The sequence below is a fragment of the Pongo pygmaeus genome, chromosome 12 (assembly GCF_028885625.2).
Source record: "Pongo pygmaeus isolate AG05252 chromosome 12, NHGRI_mPonPyg2-v2.0_pri, whole genome shotgun sequence".
Taxonomy (NCBI): Eukaryota; Metazoa; Chordata; class Mammalia; order Primates; family Hominidae; genus Pongo; species Pongo pygmaeus.
In genome coordinates, this window is record NC_072385.2 from 85,970,219 (window position 1) to 85,978,247 (window position 8,029).

The following is an 8,029-nucleotide window of genomic DNA, read 5'->3' on the forward strand; positions in this document are numbered from 1 at the left end:
TTGAACCTGGGATGTGGAGGTTGCAATGAGCCAAGATTGTGCCATTGCACTCTTGCCTGGGCGACAGAACGAGACTCCGTCTTAAAAAAAAAAAAAGAATTTTATTTTCAGCTTACAGCAGGTTATTGAAAGGGAGAAAAAATATAATTTATTTTCTCAATCCTCATAACTTCTTAGCTGGGATACCTCTATAACAAAAGATAGACCAATAGGAGAAAAAGGCATACAAACTTAATGTGCATATGGTCATAGGAGCTATACATACAGTATGAGACTCAAAGGAGGGGTCAGATGGCTGAAGTTTTAATACTGTTCAGAGATTACAGAAATGATAGGGGTTTGGGGACTCTTGGGATGGAGGTAGCCTCATGGGTCATGGAACAATGAAGGGAGGAAAGCAAGGCAGGGAAAGGCTGTCTTTTTATGCAGATAAAACCCCAAAAGGTAGCAGCTCTCAGAAAAAATAGGTGGCAGCCTGGGGTAAGGTGTCTGCCAGACCTTTGCTCTCCTTTTCCTGTGAGTCAGCCTTTCCTAAATTCGCATAAGGGGGCTTCAGAGAAAGCCTGTTTGCATCTGCTGTTTACTTCACTCCACTAATGTTGATTTCCTCTACAGATGCAAGTCTCCCCCACAAAAGACAGTTTTTCAGGACTATTCTCGTGTTTGCAGCCCCTCAGAATAGCCATCTCAAAATATGCCAAAGAAGTATATTTTGGAGTGGCATATTTTTGGTTTCCTTCAGCATAAACAACCTGCATGCCTTACATGGCCTCAATCACGACATCACTCTACAGCCATTGGTGTATATGACTATAGCTTTCAATTATCAAAGAAAGGTTAAATGATACTCAGTGAATTCTTTTCAAGAAGGCAGGAAAGTTTGGACGTGGTGGCTTACGCCTGTAATCCCAGCACTTTGGGAGGCCGAGGTGGGTGGATCACCTGAGGTCAGGAGTTCAAGACCAGCCTGGCCAACATGGCAAAACCCCATCTCTACTAAAAATACAAAAATTAACTGGGTGTGGTGGTGGGCACCTATAATCCCAGCTACTCAGGAGGCTGAGGCAGGAGAATTGCTTGAACCCGGGGGGTGGAGGTTGCAGTGAATCAAGATCACGCCACTGAACTCTAGCCTGGGTGAAAGAGTGAAACTCCATTTCAAAAAAAAAGAAGTCAGGGAAAAGCAATCCATTTTAGAACTATGATTTCTAAATCATAAAGCAATCCATTTCTTTGGATTGTAAAAGAAAATAAAGTTTCAGGGCCATCTAAATTTATTTTGCCATAAGCCCTGGAGACTGAGTCACATAGCATGATTACCATTCTGTTTCTTAGATTATAGATTAACTCTCTTCCTCATTGTTCTTATTCTGTAAATGACTAGGAGAGATCAGAGACCAGACCTCTCCACTTCCAATCACAAATCACAAAATGTTGTAGAGTTACTGCCTCTTTCGTTGTCCTGTACATAACTGAGACCAGATGGTGCAAAATACCCCATGATTTACATCTTCACTGTGGGATGTTAACAATACCTTTCCCAAAAGAAAAAGTTCCCCTTGGCTAATAGAATCACTGTAACTACACATTAAGCCTTATATAGAAAGATGTTGAAGCCAAGCATGGTGGTAAATACCTGTAATCCCAGCTACTTGGGAGTCTGACACAGGAGGATGGCTTGAGCCCAGGAGTTCGAGGCCGTTGTGAGCTATGATTGCATCACTGCACTCCAGCCTGGGCAACAGGGTGTTTCTAAACAAAACAAAACAAAAACAGAAAGATGTTGAAATTCTGTTAAGTTTCCCTAAACTTTATCTATGTAAACAATTCCAAACTTCTACACTTCAGAACACTGACTTTCTTTCATTCTTTGGAATCTGTGCTTCCCAGGCAGCAGTCCTTACACTTTGTGCTTGAATAAACTCTCTTTAGATTAGAGTCTGAGCCTCTTGATTGTTTTATGTTGACAGTGGTAAAAATATTAAAGTATTTAGAAAAAAAGTATTCAGCCTCGGAGTAGACATAGCCCCCACTCTTCAATGATCCCATTCCAGTGGGACAGGTAGAAATGCCTCTCTGGGAAATCTGTGGTGGATTTGAAGCACTGAGACCTTACTCTTGGACAACTCCTGGTCCTATGAAAGAAGGAGTTTCCAATATTGAGGATTCCCTGATGGAATCAGACAGATCAAGTCCCCTCCATTGGGGATATCCCAAGCTAATGGAGGAAGAATGGAATGAGTCCAATAGGAGAAGCACAGGCCTTGTTCATCAGACAATTATGGGGTCATACAGGTACCTTGGCCTTTAGTGTGGTGGTGTGGGACACGGTAATCAGAGCTCAGCTGGTCACCTTTCACTACCAGCCAAATTGTATAACTCACAAAGCAGATTTTCTGTAATATGTAATTATTGAGAATGAATAACTAAGGTGAAAAAAAAAATCTATACAGATGCTCCTTGACTTACAATGAAGTTATGTCCTGATAAATCCATCATAAGTGAAAAATGCATTTAATTCACCGAAACTACCAAACATCATAGCTTAGCCTGCTTGCCTTAACTGTGCTCAGGTATTAGCCTATAGTTGGGCAATATCACATAATGCAAAGCCTATTTTATAATAAAGTGTTGAATATCTCCTGTAATTTTTTATTTTTTATTTTTTTGTTAAGACGGAGTCTCACTCTGTTGCCCAGGCTGGAGTGCAGTGGCACAATCTCGACTCACTGCAACCTCTGCCTCCTAGGTTCAAACGATTCTCCTGCCTCAGCCTCCCAAGTAGCTGGGATTACAGGAACACACCATTATGCCCAGCTTATTTTTGTATTTGTAGTAGAGATAGGTTTTCACCATGTTGGCCAGGCTGGTCTCGAACTCCTGGCCTCAAGTGATCCGCCCACCACGGCCTCTCAAAGTGCTGAGATTACAGGTGTGAGCAACTGCACCTGGCCTAGCTCATGTAATTTATGAATACTGTACTGAAAGTGAAAGACAGAATGCTTGTATGGGTCCTCACCATTTATGTGCATAGCTGAAAGCACATTGGGCTTGAAGAATGTTTGAAGCATTGAACTAAAATTAATTGCTGGATGATAGGGATGCTACAGTGACAAGGTGATAAATTTCTCTCTCTTCTGATGAGGGAGAATAGCTGGCAGAAGGCACTGAGGCATGGACACTTATTGTTGGTTTAGCAGGCATCCTGTTCTTCAGGAAGATACTAAGTTTTGACTGTAAAGTTTGTTTCTTCTTTTCATTATGTATTTCTGTATAGCAAGCTAGAGCATATTGTAACTCCCTGTCAGTTCTTACAAATCTTCAGTAAAGATTGTGTGGAAAATGGATCCACTGATATCCATTTCTTCTAAGGTTTATACCCCACTGCTGATAGTAGCAAACGCCTCCTCCAGTTTCTTTGCTGTGAATGTTCTTGGTGCCTCAGGTATAACTTCCTCTTCTTCTGCCTCAGCTTCTTCACTTATTTCTTCCCCCAGTTTGATCAGTTCCTCATTAGAAAGCTCTTCAACCTCAATGCCAACAAGCTCATGAATATCCTCTTTATTGATGTCTAATTCTAGCTGTTTCCCAAGCACTAATATCTTGTTACTTACTATTTCATCAACAGCAGAATTTTTGTTAAAGCCTTTGAATGTGTTCAACATATGTCTTTTAAACTTTCTTCCAAATGCCGTTCATGCATTGCTGTGTGACTTCTTCCCAAGCTGAAGCAATGTTCCAGATAGTATTTAGAATGTTAAAACCTTTCCAAAACTCTTGGAGAGTCTGGCCAGATTCCACTGCTTCAACAGCCTATGTGAATGTTTGGCATAAATAGGATGCTTTGAATGCAGCTATTGCACCTTGGTTCTTTGGCTGAATTAGTGTAATTGTGTTCAGTGACAATATACAACCTTTACATCAGGATGCGTGTCGATGATATGCTGTGGGTGCCCTGGAACATTGTCTAAGATCAGAAGACTCTTGAATCAGATGCTGTTTTGCCTACAATATCCTCTTGTCAATAGCATAACACAGTTCAAAAACTAGTCTGAAAACAATGCTGACTTGTTTTCAAGCCTTATAATCCAGGCTTTCTTGTTATGGCAATAATAAAAAGGAAGTAAGTATATGCTTATTCACAATCTTGAATGCTCTAGGGTTCTCCAAGTGGAGAATTTGAACCATGCAACATTTCCAACCAAAAACAGCATTATAAGGTCTTTGAATGCCTTGAATCCTGGCATCTTCCTGTACTCTTGATGAATGTATGGATGCTCCAGGATACGTTTCCAGAATAAGCTTGTTTCATTGACATTAAATATTTGCCCTCACAAGTATTTCTTATTCACAATTATCTTACACAGCTCTTCTTTAAAAGCTTTGGCACATTTAGTATCTGCAATTGTGGCTTCATTGCTGACCTCCGCATTATGAAAATGATGACAACTTTTGAAGTGTTGGAACTGCCCATGACTTGCTATAAACTTACATATCCAAAGGATCATCAGCACGTTCTTTTAAAGTATTGAAAAGTCTTCTTGCCTTAGCCTGGATCATCAGAAGGCTAAGTGGCATGTGCTTCTGTATCTGGTCTTCCATTCACATGACAAGTAATTTTTCCATATCGTCCGTCAGCTCACCTCTTTTCTTCATGATGACAGTGGATTTAACCAAGGCTGATTATTTCACTACATCACTTATGCACGTCTTTCCATTAAGAAGGTGGAAATTATGGAATGTGAAAGTCCTAACTTGCCTGAGATGGCCATTACTGCCTTACCACTTTCATGCTGAGGAATTAAGATCTTGAGTTCCATCTCAAGGGTAATTGCCTTCCTCTTCTCACCAGAGGCAGGAGACACAAATGGGCATTTTGCAGACATAATGAGATGTGAAAGCATAAAACACAATATCCCCAAACACTAGCAACACAGTACACTGTAGGGTACCAGTTGTTTACCCTCGTGATTGCTGCTACCCAGGATCTTGAGAGAGTATCATACCACATATGGCTAGCCTGGGAAAAGTACAGTTTCTACTGAATATATATCAAATTCATATTATTGTAAAGTCTAAAAATTGTAAGTTGAACCATCATAAGTTGGAGGCCATCTGTATATTGATCTTCCAGGAGGGCCATGGCAATGTGGTAAGCTGACTATTAAATGACTTAAAAGCCTAAGAAGTGTCTTCAAAAGAAAAATCAGCCATTCAACAGTTGCAGATTTATCAGGGGTATGAAGAGAAGGAGAAAAACTGAGATAGGTAAAGATAAGGCAAATAATTGTTGACACTTACCAAAGGCTTACTACATGCCAGGCTCTGTTCTGTTTTTCATGTGTTAATGCAGTCTTCACAAAGATCCTGTGAAATAGGTATTACATGTTCTCCATTTTACAGAACAGGAAATTGAGGCACAAGGATGTCAGGTAACTTTCCCAAGTTTTAGTAAGAATTAGAGCTAGGATTTGAGACTGAGCAGTCTGGTTCTAGAATCATGCACTTGCCCATCACCCTTGTGGGGGTCATGGCCATTGGCCCCCTAAAATTTCACTGAAAAACTACTGACATGAGGCAAATTGATTAATAGGAGGAAAGACATATAAATTTATTTAATGTATTTACACGTGAGCCTTCAGAATGAAGACTCAACCCAACAATAAGATATAGAAACTTATATACCATCTTGAGGTTACAAAAAGAATGCAGGCTAAGAGTATGGCCCCAAACAGTTTATGTTGGTAAATCATGTTTAGTAGCAAGACATGGTGTGAAAGGGAGAAAGAAAGAGGCCTGGCTTGCAAAGACAGCTTTGTTATATAGATGAGGCCTCATAGGTAGCAGTCCTCAGAGAGGATAGATGGTAAAAGCCTTTTTTTTTTTTAATTTAAATTTTTATTTTTATTTTAAGTTTCAGGATGCATGTGCAGGATGTGCAGGTTTGTTACATAGGTAAACGTGTGCCATGGTGGTTTGCTGCACCTATCAACCCATCACATAGGTATTCAGCTCAGCATGCATTAGCTATTTTTCCTAATGCTCTCCCTACCCCAACACCACCTCTTGACAGACCCCAGAGTGTGTTGTTCCCCTCCCTGTGTCCATGTGTTCTCACTGTTCAGCTCCCACTTATAAGTGAGAACATATGGTGTTTGGTTTTCAGTTCCTGCATGAATTTGCTGAGGATAATGGCTTCCAGCTCCATCTATGTCCCTGCAAAGGACATGATCTTGTTTTTTTTTTGTGGTTGCATAGTATTCCATGGTGTATATGCACCACATTTTCTTTATCCAGTCTATCACTGATGGGCATTTGGGTTGATTCCATGTCTTTGCTATTGTGAATAGTGCTGCAATGAACATATGGCAAAGGTCTTTTTTCAGACCTTTCAAGGTGTCAGACTCAGTTATTCTGTCTTAGATATGGAAAATTTCTAGAAAAGGAAGACCTGGCTGCATTAGTAGAGATTCTCTACAGATGCAAATTTTCCCCAGAAAAAATAGCTTTGCAAGGACCCGTCTGTTTGCTGGCCCTGCAGCAACCATTTCAAAATATGTCAAAGAGATAGATTTTGGGGTAAAATATTTTTATTTCCTTCACCCTATACTAGAACTACCTCTGGATAAATCACGAACACTGGCGTGGATTCTGATCAGGGAGCCCCTGTAAGCCTGTGGTCCCTTACAGAAAAATGGAGTCTGTATGCTGATTCTAAAATATAGATTGGGCCAGGCCGGGAGCGGTGGCTCATGCCTGTAATCCCAGCACTTTTGGAGGCTGAGGCGGGCGTATCACAAGGTCAGGAGATGGAGACCATCGTGGCTAACATGGTGAAATCCCGTCTCTACTAAAAATACAAAAAATAGCCGGGCGTGGTGGTGTGTGGCAGTAATCCCAGCTACTTGGGAGGCTGAGGCAGGAGAATTGCATGAACCTAGGAGGCAGAGGTTGTAGTGAGCCAAGATAGTGCCACTACACTCCAGCCTGGGTGACAGAGCAAGACTCCATCTCAAAAAAAAAAAACAAAACAGAATACCAAAACCCAAAAAAACAGATGGTGTCAACTGGAGCTTAAGAAGCTACATGCAAGTATTAAATTCCTGACAAGGGCCAAGAACAAATTAAGAGGGCAGAAATCCAGGAATGTATTTCACATAGCCAGCCAAAAAAAACTTTAAGGCTAAAAACAAAGCAAAACCAGTTACCACTAATCTTGTTTTTTTTTGTTTTTTTTTTTTCTGAGACAGAGTTTCGCTCTTGTCGCCCAGGCTGGAGTGCAATGGCGCAATCTTGGCTCACTGCAACCTCTGCCTCCCAGGTTCAAGCGATTCTCCTGCCTCAGCCTCCTGCGTAGCTGGGATTATAGGCACCTGCCATCACGCCTGCCTAATTTTTGTATTTTTAGTAGAGATAGGGTTTCACCAGTTTGGCCAGGCTGGTCTTGAACTCCTGACCTCAGTTGATCCACCTGCCTTGGCCTCCCAAAGTGCTAGGATTACAGGCATGAGCCACCATGCCCAACCACCACTAATCTTAAGAAGATAAACATTATGAATGATGAAAAAGCTAACAGAGTAAATAAAGCTTTTGTAAATGTACAAAAGGAACTTGCACATTTCTCCAAAGGCCTTTCTCTTGAACATCTACAGAAAGAATTGATTCCTTAGCAGTGTCATGAAAGCAAACCAGTTAATGTTGGTAAAGCTACAAAACTAATGGCTCAGTTGTAATATAGTGGTGATGCATCTAATTCCACACAAAGACCAATAAATTAAATGTTTTATAAAAAAATAAATAAATAAATAAATAAATAAAATATATATTGGGTCAGGCATGGTGGCTCACACCTGTAATCCCAGCATTTTGCGAGGCCAAGATGGGTGGATTTCTTGAGCTCATGAGTTTGAGACCAGCCTGGCCAACATGGTGAAACCCTGTCTCTACTAAAAATACAAAAATTAGCCAAGAGTGGTGGTGCACCCTGTAATCCCAGCTACTTGGGAGGCCGAGACATGAAAATCACTTG

At 40.9% G+C, this 8,029-nt stretch overlaps 1 pseudogene; it reads left to right on the forward strand.

Annotated features, from left to right (window-relative positions):
- The first annotated feature begins 2,068 nt into the window (after positions 1-2,068).
- Positions 2,069-7,733, forward strand: LOC129030022 (ribosomal biogenesis factor-like; annotated as a pseudogene).
- Positions 7,734-8,029: the final 296 nt, after the last annotated feature.